Below are 16,051 nucleotides of genomic sequence, written 5' to 3'. Positions count from 1 at the left end.
CCAGCTCCTAACATCACACTGAGGGACAACTATGATACTTGGATGAGGGACTCCAGTATTAGTCCATAACAAGCATCTTTATCACTCTTTAAATACTGTCCGTGCTAAGAAGTTTGTGAAATATACTTTTTTATTTTCTCCATTCCAAATAGGAAAGCCAGCATCCAGATTATTTAACATCCACTGAAACTGAGGTAATGGTTTGCTACTTCTCCCTGTTATATAATAACACTCAAAACCTCTGGAGCTTTACGGGGAATATATCTTTTCACTAAATTACTTCAAATTGCTCTGCTTTTTTTATATTTCCCTCTGTTTTCCAAGTCATTGAAACTTTCCACTTTGGATCCATTTAAGCAAAATAACCATGATTACAGAAATCTTTCTAGAGTATTACATGCTTCCTTGATTTAAAGTGGGATAGAAAATCATTCCTCTTGTTGATGACTTCTGGGCATCCTGGCCCCCGGGTCCGTTCCTCTCTCTGTCTCCTCTGCTTGGTGCTGCAGGCCCCACGGATCCACATTTCCTTCCCAAGATCCTAGTCCATCAGAAACTGGCTGGGTGCAGCCTTGCCAGACCCTGCGGGCGGAGAGCCTGGGGACTGGAGAAAAGGGAAGAGCCAGCTTAGTCTTCCTGCCATCTGCTCTCAGCGGCAGTAGCACCGTGGTAACCCCAGCATCTTAGGAAGACCCTCCAAGGTGAGCTGCAGCTCAGCTCAGCTCCATCCTCTCTGCCAGCACCCACGGGCGTGGGTGCAGTGGCTTCCTGCCATGCTAAGCTCTACATCCGCCCGCCAGCTGCTCCCTCATCTGTGCAATGGTTTCCCTGCATTAAATTTTCTCGCGCTTTGTGGATTCTCTTTTCAATGACCCAGGGTCATGTGCATGAGCAACAATCTCTGTCCTGCGTCACACTAGGCAGGGCCTGTCCGTGACTGTTGCCCTGCCTCACAGTTAGGCTTCGGCTAATACTCTGATTGCTACCAACGTGTCTCCCCCTTTACACCACCCCGGGATATATGCCTGCTTCGCTGGATGGAAGACGCTTCATTATGGTGGCTTGGGTACTCTCAGAGAAATTTCACTACTTTTATGATGTGAATGTTGGCTTCTCCAAACAAATCGGACATATAAGGAAATGATGTCAAATTTAATTGAAAAAAAAAAAAATTCTCTTTCCACATGGAGGTCTTCTTTTAGGTTAGTTTGTGCTCTTGGCCTCTCTTTTCTACCCACTTACCCCTCCCAAAGAGAGAAGGCATGAATGCTGTGATTCGCAAACAGGAGGAAAGAGGAGGCCCAGTCTGCTCGCCTACCCTTTTTATTTGGAAATGTGTCTCAAGCAGACATCTGTGCTCTGATCTTCCTTGTTGTAGGTTTTCAAGGGCAGGGGAGGCGGAGGGTTTCTTCTCAGCCAGTAGCTGGTTGGATTTAATTCAAAGCTGCTCAATAGGAATCCCTCTTTTGCCAGAGATGGAAGCTGCTCTGTGCAAAGAGCCTTCTGAGTTGTAACAGCAGCTATTTCATTCTTCATCTCTCTGCCTCCTAGCTCTTCCCCTTAATACACGCCAAGTGTAGAGACAGGGGATACGTTTGTTAACTCTTTCGCCCTGTGTATGGTTTGCAAAGCAAATATTTCATTTCACATCCTCACTGTGCATGTTTAATTTTCTCAAGACAGAATCCATGCATTCCTTACTGGGAATATCAAACAAAAGGGATTTAAAGATTCTGCCAATTCCTAAAGGAGAAAAGAATCTCTCTTTGGTTGGCTGTGTACCTTTAAAGCATTTCTCAGTAACATTAATTTAAAAAGAAAGGCCTATATGAGAAAGGTACACATTACTGTTTTATCCAAAATATGAGAAAAGGAGATGCTGAATCTTCCTACGAATTCAGCTTTCAGAGGACAGGCAGTGTGCTCCTTTGAATCTTTCTCAGTTCCTAAAAATTTGCTGGTTGTCCTCATGGAGCCCGTGCTATGCTGTGTTCAGTCATGTCTGACTCTTTGCAACCCCTTGGGCCATAGCCCGACAGGCTCCTCTGTCCATGGAACTCTCCAGGCAAGAATACTGGAGTGGGTTGCCATTTCCTTCTCCAGGGGATCTTCCCAATCCAGCAATCCAACCCATGTCTCTTGCATCTCCTGCATTGGCAGGCGGGTTCTTTACCACTGTTCCACCTGGAAAGCCTTATACGAAAACGGTACACATTATTGTGTTATCCAAAATATGTGGTTTCATCGTTTTCATCCAAAATTTGAGAAAAGGCAATGTTCAGTCTTCCAACTAATTACACTTTCAGAGGAGAGGCAGTGTGATCGTCTGAATCTGCTTTTAGTTCCTAAAAATCCAGTGGTTGGCATCACAGAGTCAGAGTATTCGAAAACGGTGCCAAAAGCGCCAACTTTTCTTCCAGATGTTTTCATGGTTTTGTCTTAAAGAGGGCACATTTGGACGAGGCCCTGAACCAACCATCACAGCATCTTCTTGAGCTGGTTTGAATGTCCACTGGGGAAGGCAGAAACAGGCCTTGAAAGGGTAAGTGGTTACTGGAAAAGGGCAGCTCAGCCTTGAATCTTAGTCTGACTTATTTATCTAGCCCAAAGAATTTATACTTCAAGGAAACAATAAATAATAAAAGGCATGAAGATGTATAAAACAATTCTGTCCTGTTGCAGCATGAGCAGAACTGATGGCAGTTCTCACCCTGAGCCCTCTTCTGCCTGTGCCCAGCAGCTGTATTGGGACAACAGCATTTAGATCCTGCCCTTGTTAGATGAACTGACGCTTCTGAACTGTGGTGCTGGAGAAGACTCTTGAGAGTCCCTTGGACTGCAAGGAGAGCCAACCAGTCCATCCTAAAGGAGATCAGTCCTGGGTGTTCATTGGAAAGACTGATGTTGAAGCTGAAACTCCAATACTTTGGCTGCCTGATGCGAAGAACTGACTCATTGAAAAAGACCCTGATGCTGGGAAAGATTGAAGGTGGGAGGAGAAGGGGACGACAGAGGATGAGATGGTTGGATGGCATCACCAACTCAATAGACAAGAGTTTGGGTAAAGTCCGGGAGTTGGTGATGGACAGGGAGGCCTGGAGAGCTGCATTTCATGGGGTCTCAAAGAGTCAGACATGACTGAGTGACTGAACTGACCTGAACTTGTTAGAGGAGAGCAGACGTTCAAGGGCAAGTTCCAAGATAAAGCTAATACTAAAAAGTGTGCCTTAGGTTCTAAAATAGACATCTTGATCGTCTTTGATTCTCTAAAGGTAAAACTATTAAACCATAGTAGACTTTAGAACGTCTCCTCACTCCCCCCAAAAAACATCTATCTCCTGATTTCTAGAAAACGTGTTAGCCTCTGTGGCCAGTGTGCATCTTTGCAGACGTGATCAAGGATCTTGGAATGGGGACATTATCTCAGATGATCTGGGTGAGCCCTGAATGCAATCAGAGGTACCTTTAGGGAAGGGTGGTCCACACACTCTGAATAGCATGAAGCCATGTGACCAAGGAGGCAGAGAGTGGACCCACGTGACCACAAACCTGGAAATGCCACAGCTACCAGATGCCACAGGAGGCAGAGAGCAAACCCTCTGCCGGAGCCTCCAGGGGTGCAGCCCTGCTGACCTCCTGAGTTTGGTCCTTGTTTCTGATTTCAGACTTCCGTTCTCCAGAGCAATCAGAGAACTTCACATTCTTTCAAGCCACCAAGTTCATGGCAATTTATTACAGCAGCAACAGGAAACCACTGTGTACATCACGGGTCCCTGTCTACGCGCCCAGGTGAAAATGCCCAGCGCTCTCCCTTTGGACTTCCAGGGCCCACGGAGGCGACTTGTCTTCTAAACTGCCAAGAGCACACACAGTCCCCTCTCACTGCACGGTGAGCATCGTCTAAACCTGTGGGCTTGACTTGTCTGAAATAAGTGGTGAACACAAAACAAACCTGGTTTGCTTAAATTTGAAATGCACCACATTGGCCAAAGTGATGGTAGAAAATCATGTGATTTCTTAAAAAACTACTAATTTTTTTCAAAAAGCCTAATTCTTTTAGGCCATAATAAATTGGGTGTGTGAGCAGTATGTATGCTTATGCACACATATACATATATATATGAAGTTTCATCTAAAATGTTAACAAATATATAGTTAAAAATTCTATAATTTCTATTTTAATAGAAATTTTCAATTAAGTGCTTTAATTTCCCTTGCTTCCTACTATCCTCATTCAAACCCAAGAATTCTACACTCTATGTAGATATAGCAAAACTTAAGAGAATATTGTTTATTCATTTACCTATTGGTTATAGGTAAATAACCTTAGGTTATTACAATTAGGTTAAGAAGATGTGGAATATATATGAAATGGAGTATTAATCTGCCATAAAAATAATGAAATAATACCATTTGTAGCAATATGGATGGACCAAGAGATTGTCATGCTGAGTGAATTAAGTCAGACAGAGAACGACAAATATACAATATCAGTTATACATGCAATCAAAAAAAATGATACAAATGGACTTATATACAAAACAGAAATACACCCACAGACATAGAAAACAAACATTTTTAAACTATAATATGCTATATTCCACATAATTGTCAAATAGAAAAGAGATACATGCTTGTTTTCTCAAATAACTTCAGAACATTCACTAAAACAAAAGATCACAATTTGTGCAAAGAATTGACTAACACGCTAAATCTTCCCCGTAACCGTGCATGTGTTTTTATTTTTTTGATTCATTTATTTTCAGTTGAATGATAATTGCTGTACAACATTGAGTTGGTTTCTGCAATACATCAACATGAATCAGCCGCAGGTATGCATATGTCCCCTCCCTCTTGAACCTCCCTCGCACCTCCCGCTCCAGCCCACCCCTCCAGGTGGCCACAGAGCATGGGGTTTGAGCTCCCAGCAACATGCAGCAAGTTCCCACTGGCTATCTATTTTACATGTGATCCTGTATATGTTCATGCCACTCTCTCCATTTAAATGTAAGCTTATCATTTAAAGTGGAAATGAGTGATTTCTCCCTGCATTTTGTTTTCCCCAAATCTTTCAGTTTCTTTTTCCTTTGTGCTGTGTATAGTATTTACGTCTCTATGCTAATCTCGACTCGAAATATCTCTGTTTATCCTTTCTGCATTCAACAGAAGCCGTCATCCGGGGGTTTGAAGGTCTGAGGGTAGCAACTAATTAACAGCATGTCATTTGGCGTCCTGTCTCCCATAAATGCCAGGTCCGTGTTTTATGGGATTTTAAAAAGGTCCAGGGAAGTATGTTGGATGGAGGTCAGCCTCCTGAATGAAGGCGCGGTGGCAGAGGCCCAGAGAAAATCCAGGAGTGATTCATGGCGTGTTCACACACCGTGTGGGGCTGGCAGAGCAGGAGACACTCTGCTATCAGACTGGAACTAAATTCTGAGACGCTCCTGTGCTGCCAGGAAATGTCATCACAGCGCTTTCTAAACAAGCCATGAATTGCATGTCAGTGTCTTTTGGTTGAAAGTACAGTAGACTTTTTGGCAGGCTCCAGGAGGTCTCTTCAGATACATCTTTCATTTTCTATTTTTGTGTTTTTGTTTTTCTACAGTTCCACTGATGCTTTTGAACTGTGGTGCTGGAGAAGACTCTTTAGAGTACCTTGGACTGCAAGGAGATAAAACCAGTCTCAGATAACACCAGAATATAGAATACACTATATACATCTCCCATAAAATATAGGGAGTCTAGGGACATAACACTATAAATGCACTTCTTTTTGCAATGTTTGTTTAATTTCTGCTGTAAAATGCATCTTTCTCACTGTGACTCTTTTTTCCTTTCCCTGACAAAGAAAAGCACTGACACCAGTGTCCTGGGTGAGGTCTTAAGGATCCCAAGTGGGCAGCGACCCCAGGGCCAGATGGAGACTTCTCTCACCAAGAGAGTCCAGGGACCCGTATGTCCTGTTCTTCTTGATCATCTCGGGGGTTACGTGACAGCAGGATGCCATTGTCCCATTTTGAAGGTGAGACCCTGCACTGTAATGATGTCATGTGGCTTTTCCAGCATCCCACAGAGTGAAAAACACGGTTAGAACATCAATGCTGGGTCGTCTAACTCCTGGTCTTCAGTCTCTTCCGTAAAAACACCTAGATCCTACTGGTGGCCAAGAAGGCATTTTGCTGACTATTTCCACATTTGCTAAATAGCTTTCTGGGTACGTCTTATACATAGGTTGTTTTTCAATCGCTCAGTCGTGTCCAACTCTTTGCAACCCCATGGACTGCAGCACACCAGGCTTCCCTGTCCTTCATCATCTCCCAGAGCTTGCTCAAACTCATGTCCAATGACTTGGTGATGCCATCCAACCATCTCATCCTCTGTTGTCCCCTTCTCCTCCTGCCCTCAATCTTTCCCAGCATCAGGGTCTTTCCAAATGAGTCAGTTCTTCGCATCAGATGGCCAAAGTATTGGAGCTTCAGCTTTAGCATCAGTCCTTCCAGTGAATATTCAGGACTGATTTTCTTTAGGATGGTCTGGTTGGATCTCCTTGCAGTCCAAGGGACTCTCTAGAGTCTTTTCCAGGACCACAGTTCAAAAGCATCAATTCTTTGGTGCTCAGCCTTCTTTATGGTCCAACTCTCACATCCATACATGACTGCGGAAAAACCATAGCTTTGATTATACATGGGACACATTGCTAAGCACTAGAGAAAATTCAATAACACATTTGTTCACAGAACACATGGCCAGTAAGCACTTATTAGGCACCTTAGGTGTGCCCAGGACTATCATAGGTTTGAGACCATAGAACTCTTGCCCTAATAGAGCTTATGCTTTTCTGCAGGTGGGGAGCAAAATGGGACACATTAAGTCAATAAAATTGTGTCCATCAGAGTCAAGTGTTATGAAAACAGAAACAGCAAAAAATTGACCAACCAACAAGCAAGTAGGGTCAGGAATGTGACTTGGTGGGTGGTGGTGAGGGATGGTCTGGCATACGTGGACAGGTGACCCACGAGCACCACGGAATTAGTTTCTATGCTTACGGACAGAAACAACCCCAAGAAAGGAAGCCAGTAGTCAAAGTAAGCATGAGCCCTGAGCAGTGAGTGGTGGGAAGGTCCAGCGGCTGCGGGGCAGGACAAGGATGGAGGTGCTGCCCTTGCAGAGGCCGAGGGGAGCCCGTCTGAGCTGGGGACCTGAAAGCAGAGCTGACCACAGAGAAGGAACCAACCAAGCCTGGGGGAGGCAGGCGCGTCCATCAGAGTCAGTGGCGGGTCCAGGTCTGAGTAGGGAAGAACTTGGCTCATCCAAGGGCCCGAGAGGAGTCAGTGGGGCTGAGGAGCAGGCATGGGGTGGAAGGCGGCCCAGGACAGTGTGGAAGAGACGAGTGTGAGCACAACTTGGGCCCTGGGGACAGCAGAGATATTCTGGTTTATCCTAAAGCCAATGGGAAGCGTGGGAAGCAGCTTCATCTGGGTTGTGTCTGCATGCTAAGTCACTTCAGTCATGCCTGACTCTTTTCAACCCCGTGGACTGTAGCCCGCCAGGCTCCTCGGTCCAGGGGATTCCCCAGGCAAGAATACTGGAGTGTGTTGCCCTGCCCTCCTTCAGGGGATCTTCCCGACACAGGGATTGAGCCCGTGTCTCTTATGCCCCCTGAACGGGCAGGTGGGTTCCTCACCAGTAGTGTCACCTGAAGAGAAAGAAGGAAAGTGAAGTCCCTCAGTTGTGTCCGACTTTTTGCAACCCCATGGACCATAGCCTACCAGGCTCCTCCACCCATGGGATTCTCCAGGCAAGAATACTGGAGTGGGCTGCCATTTCCTTCTCCAGGGGATCTTCCCGACCCAGGAGTCGAAGCCGTGTCTCCCGAATTGCAAGCAGACTCTTTACCGTCTGAGCCACCAGGGAATCCAGTGTCACCTGGGAAGTCCCAGGGTCCGCTGGGGAGCCCTTACACTGGAATGGCGTGATCTCACTTATGTTAGAGAAGGTCTGTTGGCTGCTGCATGAAGCCTGGGCCAGAAGGAGGGGACGAGGGGATGGAAGACCAGCTAGAACCTTGGCAGTGTCTCTGGGTGTGTGAGGGAGTCTTGGACCATGGGCCCAGGAGAGGAAAGGAGTTTAAGTGTTAGTAGTCACCTTGGAAGGTAGACCTACCTGACAGAGCTGGTCTGCAGCATGGATGTAGGACTCTCTAGCAACAGTGTGTGACTTGCCCTTTTCTGGATGGTGGCAGGATTTTTGCAGAGTCTGGAAAGATTTCAGAAGGAGGAGGGAGGCTGCAGAGCTGGGCGGGGAGCCAGGTGTGCACCCCAAATGCCAAGGGGCTTACAGAAGTAAAGAATCTCATGCAGGCAGATCTCCATCTGGTGAGGTTTAGGTGCATGCATGCTCAGTCCTTCAGTCGTGTCCAACTCTCTGTGACCCCGTGGACTGTAGCCCACCAGGCTCCTCTGTCCATGGGATTCTCCAGGCAAGAATACGGAAGTGGGTTGCCATTTCCTCCTCCAGGGCATCTCACTGACCCAGGGACCTGCGTCTCTTGCCTCTCTTATGTCTCCTGCATTGGCAGGTGGGTCATTTACCACTAGCACTACCTGGGTCTGAAGTGAAAGTCGCTCAGTCGCGTCTGACTCTTTGTGACCTCATGGATGATAGAGTTCATGGGATTCTCCAGGCCAGAATACTGGAGTGGATAGCCTTTCTCTTTTCCAGGGGATCTTCTCAACCCAGGGATGGCAGGCGGATTCTTTCCCAGCTGAGCCACCGGGGAAGTGCCCCCTGGGTATGGTGACTCAAATGGCTTTCCAAGCCCCATCGGAGAACTACCCCCGCCTCACCCCTGCCAGTTGGTCAGGCAGCGACACTCGGAAGCCTCCAGGGAGCATCTCAGCACTGTGACTTGTCCCATCTTTGAACAGCTTCCCTGTTGTCACACTGAGACAGGAGTTGCCATCAGGACTTGAACTTGGTGGACCTACCAGGCCCATCCGGAGCACAGCACAGAGCTGGTTCTGCACACGACCTTCCAAATAGGCAAAAGCAACACTTCACTCTAAGCCTCTGTGAGCAGGTGGACGGCTGTCCCTGCTTCCACCCGCCCTCTCCCAGGCTCTCTCCCGCCACACGCTCTGGCTGTGGTTTTCCGACTGACTCTGCTTGTTAAACACCCTCCCAGTGAGGCATCCGGAACTAATGCTGAGGTTCGGATGAGGCCAGAGAGGCCATAGAGAAAGGCCATCACTCCCTTCACCCCAGATGCTCTAGGTCCATTAATCCAGACTCAGTCTCTCCTCCCTTTGATGACCACCCTCACCAAGGATGCACCCCGATCCTGGTCGACGAAGCCCCCTGTCTCCACACATCGCTCTCTAAGGCAGGCTCCTGGGCTCGGCTTGGAGCCGCGGGTTTTGGGCCCAGCTCGTCTCCCTGTCTGACAGCTGGCGCTGTGATGGCATTCCTGGCAAGGCTTTGCTGGTGACAAGACCACGATGGGCACTCAGCTAATACAACTGCACTCACAGTCTGCACCAGACCAGAGTGGGCAGTTCCCGCGCATCAGGAGCAGCAGTGCGGATCTTGTCCAGGGACTTTGTGAGACGCAGGGCCAGGTGTGCTGAGTGTGTGTGTGTGTGTGTGGATCAGGAAGGATGGGAGACCCTTCAAGTCACTCCATGAGGCAGGACCCGCAGAGGTGTGCGTTTGTCGTAAACCATAGCTGAGAGCCTTAAGTACAGCCCTGAAACGTCAGGCTTCTATTCTGTAGGAACTGGAAAATCGTGGAACAAAGGATGAAAGGAGAATTTGGAAAGTTAACTGGTGGGAAGTTTGAGGAAGAATTGAAGATAACGCAATTCACCTTTTTTTAAATTTTTTTTCAACAAATACCAGAAAGGAATCACTTAGGGGTAACTTGGGGTTATGTCATGGTAAATGACGATCATAACTGTGATGTGCTCTAGGTCTGAAATGAATCACGAATTTAGTAACAGGGCAGCTCGAGGGGTAGGAGGAAGAGTTTTTCATGAATGTCATGGACAGCAGCAGAGAGGTGGGGGCTTTCTTTGTATTAATAGGCTGAGGATGATGAAGTCAGATAGTAAAACAGTAACAGTGCAGCCATTTGTCACAAGTGTTCCTTTTCAGTTCAGTCACTCAGTCATGTCCGACTCTTTGCAACCCCATGAACTGCAGCACGCTAGGCTTTCCTGTCCATCACAAACTCCTGGAGCTTGCTCAAATTCATGTCCGTTGAGTCAGTGAAATGCCATCCAACCATCTCATCCTCTGTCATCCCCTTCTCCTCCCACCTTCACCCTTTCCCAGCATCAGGGTCTTTTCCAATGAGTCAGTTCTTTGCATCAGGAGGCCAAAGTATTGGAGTTCCTTCTGCTGTCTATTAAATATGTAACACATCCCCTGGTTCAGAACCTTTCCCTCTGATGCCTGGAGCCGCTGATCCATTCCCAGCAGCCCCTTCCCCAGCCGTCTTTAGTTTCTTATGCATGTCTCCAGTGTTCCTTTTTAGCAAAGCAGTCTTGCTCCTGCCTTCTCTGCTGCACTCGTGGGCTCCATCAAAACAAACTACCACAGTCAGGGTGGATTAAACCACAGACATTTATTTTCTCACAACTCTGGAAGCTGATACTCTGAGATCAAGGTGTTTGCAGGGTTGATTTCCTCTGAGATTTCATCTTGGCTTGAAGACGACTGTCTTCTCCCTGGGTCATCACATGGCCATCTCTTTGTGCCTCTCTGGGTCCTGGACTTCTCTTTTTGTAAGGAGACCAGTCATATAGATTTAAAGACCACCCATATAACCTATTTAGAGGTCCTAAGCCACCTCTTTAAGACCCCTCTGTCCACACACAGTCATATTCTCAGGTGCTGGGTGTCAGGGCTCCAACATACAGATTTTGGAGAGATACAGTTCAGCTCGAAACACCTGCTCTCAGCTTCTTAGACTCTTGGAAGTAAGCAGACTGATAGTCTAGGGGCTTCCCTGGCAGCTCAGCTGGTAAAGAATCCACCTGCAATGAGGGAGACCTGGGTTCAATCCCTGGGTTGGGAAGATCCCCTGGAGGGGAGCATGGCAGCCCATTCCAGTATTCTTGCCTGGAGAATTCCATGGACAGAGGAGCCTGGTGGGCTAGAGTCCAGGGGGTCACAAAGAATCAGACACGACTGAGCACAGCACAGCACCGGCTTCATGATGACAATCACCAAATGTTTCAGTTCAGTTCAGTCGCTCAGTAGTGTCCGACTCTTTGCCAACCCATGAATCGCATCATGCCAGGCCTCCCTGTCCATCACCAACTCCCGGAGTTCACTCAGACTCACATCCATCGAGTCAGTGATGCCACCAAGCCATCTCATCCTCTGTCGTCCCCTTCTCCTCCTGCCCCCGATCCCTCCCAGCATCAGAGTCTTTTCCAATGAGTCAACACTTCCCATGAGGTGGACAAAGTACTGGAGTTTCAGCATTAGCATCATTCCCTCCAAAGAGATCCCAGGACTGATCTCCTTCAGAATGGACTGGTTGGATCTCCTTGCAGTCCAAGGGACTCTCAAGAGTCTTCTCCAACACCACAGTTCAGACGCATCAATTCTTCGGTGCTCAGCCTTCTTCACAGTCCAACTCTCACATCCATACATGACCACAGGAAAAACCATAGCCTTGACTAGCTGGACATTTGTTGCCAAAGTAATGTCTCTGCTTTTAAATATGCTATCTAGGTTGGACATAACTTTCCTTCCAAGGAGTAAGAATCTTTTAATTTCATGGCTGCAGTCACCATCTGCAGTGATTTTGGAGCCCAAAAAACTAAAGTCTGACACTGTTTCCCCATCTATTTCCCATGAAGTGATGGGACCGGATGCCATGATCTTCATTTTCTGAATGTTGAGCTTTAAGCCAACTTTTTCACTCTCTGCCCTCACTTTCATCAAGAGGCTTTTTAGTTCCTCTTCACTTTCTGCCATAAGGGTGGTGTCATCTGCATATCTGAGGTTATTGATATTTCTCCCGGCAATCTTGGTTCCAGCTTGTGTTTCTTCCAGTCCAGCATTTCTCATGATGTACCCTGCATATAAGTTAAATAAGCAGGGTGACAATATACAACCTTGACATACTCCTTTTCCTATTTGGATCCAGTCTGTTGTTCCATGTCCAGTTCTAACTGTTGCTCCCTGACCTGCATACAGATTTCTCAAGAGGCAGGTCAGGTGGTCTGGTATTCCCATCTCTTTCAGAATTTCCCACAATTTATTGTGATCCACACAGTCAAAGGCTTTGGCATAGTCAATAAAGAAGAAATAGATGTTTTTCTGGAACTCTCTTGCTTTTTCCATGATCCAGCGGATGTTGGCAATTTGATCTCTGGTTCCTCTGCCTTTTCTAAAACCAGCTTGAACATCAGGAAGTTCACGGTTCACATATTGCTGAAGCCTGGCTTGGAGAGTTTTGAGCATTACTTTACTAGCATGTGAGATGACTGCAATTGTGCAGTAGTTTGAGCATTCTTTGGCATTGTCTTTTTTTGGGATTGGAATAAAAATGGACCTTTTCCAGTCCCGTGGCCACTGCTGAGTTTTCCAAATTTGCTGGCATATTGAGTGCAGCACTTTCACAGCATCATCTTTCAGGATTTGAAATAGCTCAACTGGAATTCCATCACCTCCACTAGCTTTGTTCGTAGTGATGCTTTCTAAGGCCCACTTGACTTCACATTCCAGGATGTCTGGCTCTAGGTCAGTGATCACACCATCGTGATTATCTGGACCGTGAAGATCTTTTTTGTACAGTTCTTCTGTGTATTCTTTCCATCTCTTCTTAATATCTTCTGCTTCTGTTAGGTCCATACCTTTTTTGTCCTTTATCGAGTACATCTTTGCATGAAATGTTCCCTTGGTATCTCTAATTTTCTTGAAGAGATCTCTAGTCTTTCCCATTCTGTTGTTTTCCTCTATTTCTTTGCATTGATCGCTGAAGAAGGCTTTCTTATCTCTTCTTGCTATTCTTTGGAACTCTGCATTCAGATGCTTATATCTTTCCTTTTCTCCTTTGCTTTTGGCTTCTCTTCTTTTCACAGCTATTTGTAAGGCCTCCCCAGACAGCCATTTTGCTTTTTTGCTTTTCTTTTCCATGGGATGGTCTTGATCCCTGTCTCCGGTACAATGTCATGAACCTCATTCCATAGTTCATCAGGCACTGTATCTAACAGATCTAGGCCCTTGAATCTATTTCTCACTTCCACTGTATAATCATAAAGGATTTGATTTAGGTCATACCTGAATGGTCTAGTGGTTTTCCCTACTTTCTTCAATTTAAGTCTGAATTTGGTAATAAGGAGTTCATGATCTGAGCCACAGTCAGCTCCTGGTCTTGTTTTTGCTGACTGTATAGAGCTTCTCCATCTTTGGCTGCAAAGAATATAATCAATCTGATTTCGGTGTTGACCATCTGGTGATGTCCATGTGTAGAGTCTTCTCTTGTGTTGTTGGAAGAGGGTGTTTGCTATGACCAGTGTATTTTCTTGGCAAAACTCTATTAGTCTTTGCCCTGCTTCATTCCGTATTCCAAGGCCAAATTTGCCTGTTACTCCAGGTGTTTCTTGACTTCCTACTTTTGCATTCCAGTCCCCTAGAATGAAAAGGACATCTTTTTTGGGTGTTAGTTCTAAAAGGTCTTGTAGGTCTTCATAGAACCGTTCAACTTCAGCTTCTTCAGTGTTACTGGTTGGGGCATAGACTTGGATTACTGTGATATTGAATGGTTTGCCTTGGAAACGAATGGAGATCATTCTGTCGTTTTTGAGATTGCATCCAAGTACTGCATTTTGGACTCTTTTGTTGACCATGATGGCTACTCCATTTCTTCTGAGGGATTCCTTCCCGCAGTAGTAGATGTAATGGTCATCTGAGGTAAATTCACCCATTCCAGTTCATTTTAGTTTGCTGATTCCTAAATGTCGACATTCTAGGAATGTTTAGGAATCTAAAATCTAAAATGACTGAGCAACTAAGCACACAGCACAGAGGCTAACCCAGATCCAGGAAAGCACTTTTTCTGGGGAGAGGCTCCATCAGGATACTGAAGACATCAGATCAGGGGTTGGCCACACGGGTCTTAGGCCCCTGTAGGACCCCTAGCTCATCCTGTGTAATTACTACTCTGTTACTTACTCAGCAACATGGTTTGCTCATGGGATTCAGTGCAGTTCTTCCCTAATTGCACTGTTTTACAGAGTATCAAGATAAAAGAACCTGTGTAGATTCTACATATATATGCTTAATATACAGTTTTTGTCTTTCTCTTTCTGACTTACTTCACTGTATAAAATGGGCTCTAGGTTTACCCACCTCATTAGGACTGACTCAAATGTGTTCTTTTTTATAACTGAATACTATTCCATTGTATATTTGTACCACAATTTCTGCATCCATTTATCTGTCTATGGACATTGATGAACCTATATGAAGGGTAGCAAAGGAGACGGGGAGATGGAGCACAGATTTGTGGACGTAGTGGAGGAAGGAGAGAGTGGGATGAATTGAGAGAGTAGCATGGAAACATACGCATCACCAACTGTAAAGTAGAGAGCCAGGGAGAACGTGCTGCATGACACAGGGAGCCCAACCCAGTGCTCTGGGACAGCCTAGAGGGGTGGAGTGGGGTGCAGCACGGGAGGCAGGTTCAGAGGGAGGGGACATGTGTCTACCTGCGGCTGATTCATGTTGATGTCTGGCAGAAACCAGCACAATATTGTAAAGCAACTATCCTTCAATAAATTGTTTTTTTAAGAGGCTATGTAGGAGGTGTTGGAGGAGAAGGCGATGGCGCCCCACTCCAGTACTCTTGCCTGGAAAATCCCATGGACGGAGGAGCCTGGTAGGCTGCAGACCATGGGGTCGCGAAGAGTTGCACAAGACTGAGCGAGTTCCCTTTCACTTTTCACTTTCATGCATTGGAGAAGGAAATGGCAACCCACTCCAGTGTTCTTGCCTGGAGAATCCCAGGAACGGGGGAGCCTGGTGGGCTGCCATCTATGGGGTCACACAGAGCTGGACACGACTGAAGTGACTTAGCTGCAGGAGGTGTTGGAAGATGCACTTGATACAAATATACCAGGCAGACTTTGCTAGAGATGACTTCTTGTCTGTCTTGTGTACTAAGGGAAGCAACCACACCACAGGAACTCGGCAATGTGTCATGGTGATATTTCGTGGGGGACATGGACATTCAATGCCCTGACAAGCTCATTATGTGAGTTTATGTCCTTTGCGATTTTCTATTATAAAGCACATATTGGCATATTAAAGAGAATTTAGGAAATAAGTAAAGATCCTTAAAGTCCATAACCCCAGCCAAGTTTATACAGAGGAGCTATCCTCAAAATACTATGTCTTAGGCTAAACTACTGGAGAAGAAAATGGCAACCCACTCCAGTATTCTTGCCTGGAGAATCCCATGGACAGAGGAGCCTGGCGGGCTGCAGTCCATGGGATCACAAAGAGTCAAACATGACTGAGCAACTAACGCTTTCACATATTTCACCTCAAAGTGAGATGGACTGCACACCTGTGGGGGGTGGGGGGGCAGTGGAGGGGCCATCGATGGCATTTCACAGCCCTGACATTTGCCCACAAACCTACAGGCTTCCTCCATCCCCTCCTGGCTGGAGATGCCAGGCACAACTGGTCCAAAATATCACACAGGTATGGTTTTTTTGGGGACTTTGGACTAGTTAAAGGTCTTCTAGAGTACTGCAATAACTCCTCGGTTACCGCAGGAGAGGAAGATAAAGCGGGCCTGATCGTCACTCAGCAGGTAAGGACTCAGATTCCCTGCACTGCTCGCAGGTTAAGGTCAAGGCATGGGGAGCTCCAGGGGTACGAGCTGGAACTTCTCAGCTGCAAGATCAAGCATGCATGACTTCACCACCCCTGGGCGAGGCCCGTAGCTCTGGCCTTATGTTCAAGTATTACTAAACAAATCATTGCAGCTGAGAACTCAACTTACACATGTCCTTCCACAAGTTCCCTT

The sequence above is a fragment of the Bubalus bubalis genome, chromosome 19 (assembly GCF_019923935.1).
Source record: "Bubalus bubalis isolate 160015118507 breed Murrah chromosome 19, NDDB_SH_1, whole genome shotgun sequence".
Taxonomy (NCBI): Eukaryota; Metazoa; Chordata; class Mammalia; order Artiodactyla; family Bovidae; genus Bubalus; species Bubalus bubalis.
Note: the sequence above shows the minus strand (reverse complement) of the source record.